A 2771-nucleotide genomic window follows, 5' to 3' on the forward strand; every position below is an offset into this window, starting at 1 on the left:
AAGCTATATTGTCCCATGGTATATACACTCATAAAATGCATTAAGTAGTTTATATTGGATCTAAAGGCTCTACTATCCCATGTGAACTGTCAAATTGTAGAAGCAATTCTACGTGAAGTGGACTCTTCAGATCATGACCCTGGAGAAAAAGCCAGACTTCAGCTGCCTACGATGAAGGAGAATGACACTCACTGTATTGATTTCAGTTACCTGTTATATAGCCAGAAAGGGTTGAATCCTGGCACTTTGAACATATTTGTTAGGGTGAATAAAGGACCTCTTGCCAATCCAAAAAAAAAAAAAAATAGACCACTTCTCCCCCGGACTCCTTGGTAGTCTGTCAGCGGGAGAACCTTGTCGCCATCCCCTCTCCTCCTCCAGCCCCAATGAACCCTATAAGTCTCAGTCATGCGTGAGTGTATCTCCATCCACGTCGGCCAGGCTGGTGTCCAGATCAGCAATGCCTGCTGGGAGCTCTATAGCATGTGCCCCGGGCCGTGTTTGTAGACCTGGAACCCACAGTCATTGATGAAGTTCGCACTGGCACCTACGCTCTTCCACCCTGAGCAGCTCATCACAGGCAAGGAAGATGCTGCCAACAACTACGCCCGAGGGCACTACATCATTGGCAAGGAGATCATGGACCTCGTCTTGGACCGAATTCGGAAGCTGGCTGACAGTGCACAGGTCTTCAGGGCTTCTTGGTTTTCCACAGCTTTGGAGGGGGAACTGGTTCCGGGTTCACCTCCCTGCTGTTGGAATGTCTCTCTGTCGATTATGGCAAGAAGTCCAAGCTGGAGTTCTCCATCTACCCAGCCCCTCAGGTTTCCACAGCTGTAGTTGAGCTCTACAACTCCATCCTCACTACCCACACTACCCTGGAGCATTCCGATTGTGCCTTCATGGTAGACAATGAGGCCATCTATGACATCTGTCGTAGAAACCTTGATATCGAACGCCCAACCTACACTAACCTTAACCGCCTTATTAGCCAATTGTGTCCTCCATCACCGCTTCCCTCAGTTTTGATGGAGCCCTGAATGTTGATCTGACAGAATTCCAGACCAACCTGGTGCCCTATCCTCGTATCCACTTCCCTCTGGCCACTTATGTCCCCGTCATCTCTGCTGAGAAAGCCTACCATGAACAGCTTACAGTAGCAGACATCACCAATGCGTGCTTTGAGCCAGCCAACCAGATGGTGAAATGTGACCCTCGCCATGGTAAATACATGGCTTGCTGCCTGTTGTACCGTGGCGATGTGGTTCCCAAAGATGTCAATGCCGCCATTGCCACCTTCAAGACCAAGCGTACCATCCAGTTTGTGGACTGGTGCCCCACTGGCTTCAAAGTGGACATTAATTACCAGCCTCCCACTGTAGTGCCCGGTGGAGACCTGGCCAAAGTCCAGCAAGCTGTGTGCATGCTGAGCAACACCACAGCCATCGCTGAGGCCTGGGCTCACCTGGACCACAAGTTTGACCTGATGTATGCCAAGCGTGCCTTTGTTCACTGGTATGTGGGGGAGGGCATGGAGGAAGGAGAGTTTTCTGAGGCCCATGAGGACATGGCTGCCCTTGAGAAGGATTATGAGGAGGTCAGAGCGGATAGTGCTGAGGGAGAGGATGAGGGTGAAGAGTATTAGGCTGTCTGCTATGATTTTACACTCCGTTGTCTTGGGACTTTTTTCTGTTCTGGAAGCTGTCTGTCCATGGCCCTAACTTGTCAATAAAAGCGATGTTTCTGTTTTAAATATAAAAAAAAAAAAATGGTAGGGTCTTCTAAGACCCTACCATCAATGTCTTAATTCTGAATGTTTTGGTATTCACTGGAGAGGATATTATTCGGGTAACTATAAAGTTTATCCAAATTATTTGGTGAAAGCAAGGATATATGAAGCATTTAATTTTACTTCCTCCTCAAACTGGTTTCTAAGGTTAACCATTGGAAGAAATTCCTTATGTACAATTGGAAAATTGACTCAGGGTAAAAGAATCTAGCATGACTAAGACTTGCATTTGTCACACATGGGTAATGAGGAAGTTGAACAGACAAACACAGGACCTAGATCCACCAGAGACCAATGTCTCCTCAGCCTTAGGCATGTCCTAACCTTTCAGGGCTGAAGAAATGGCCCCAGGACGGCTGTCACTAGCAGACCCTCAAGGGGTCTTTCTAGTAGTGGCTGGTCATTCTCTATGACCAGCCAGGGTCATGGAGAATCAGTTGCAGCTCTAAGATGAGGGTTAAAGGAGGAATGGCCTGGGGAGGAGGAGGGGAAGTGGGATGTCAGTGCCAAGATGGAAAAGACAGTCCCCTGTGATGGGCACAGGAAAGCAAACCACCTATAAAACTCTACAGTAGTTAGCACCAGAGACCTAACCGTGTTACAAGAAGGCAGGATAAATATCACTACCACCCTCCACTGAAAACAATATGGATGAACTAATAGGGATAGATTTCTGGGATATTTTTTTAAGTCGAGTTACAGAACCAAATGACAATATTTTTGTTTTTTAAAAACCCATAAGGTGGAATAAATTTTCTATGGATTAAATAGAAATGTCCATCTGTAAATACACAGTAAAAGACCTGGAAGGATATTGTGGAAGTAAAGAAAGACCACCAAAGGAGAACAATCAAAGGCTATTTAGTGAGAGCTTGCAGCAGCAAGGGAGTGCGCTATCATCACTGGTGTTTGGCAGAGATACAAAAACAGGCAGTGGTGAAGAGTGGTGGAAAGAAGTGTTACAGTGAAGAAAAAAGAAAGC

The 2771-nt window shown here is 46.6% G+C and overlaps 1 pseudogene; it reads left to right on the forward strand.

The window, feature by feature from the left end:
- The first annotated feature begins 316 nt into the window (after positions 1 to 316).
- On the forward strand, positions 317 to 1700 carry LOC116864387 (annotated as a pseudogene).
- The last annotated feature ends 1071 nt before the right edge of the window (positions 1701 to 2771 follow it).

Source organism: Lontra canadensis, unplaced genomic scaffold (genome assembly GCF_010015895.1).
Source record: "Lontra canadensis isolate GAN:19392208 unplaced genomic scaffold, GSC_riverotter_1.0 scaffold5, whole genome shotgun sequence".
Lineage (NCBI taxonomy): Eukaryota > Metazoa > Chordata > Mammalia > Carnivora > Mustelidae > Lontra > Lontra canadensis.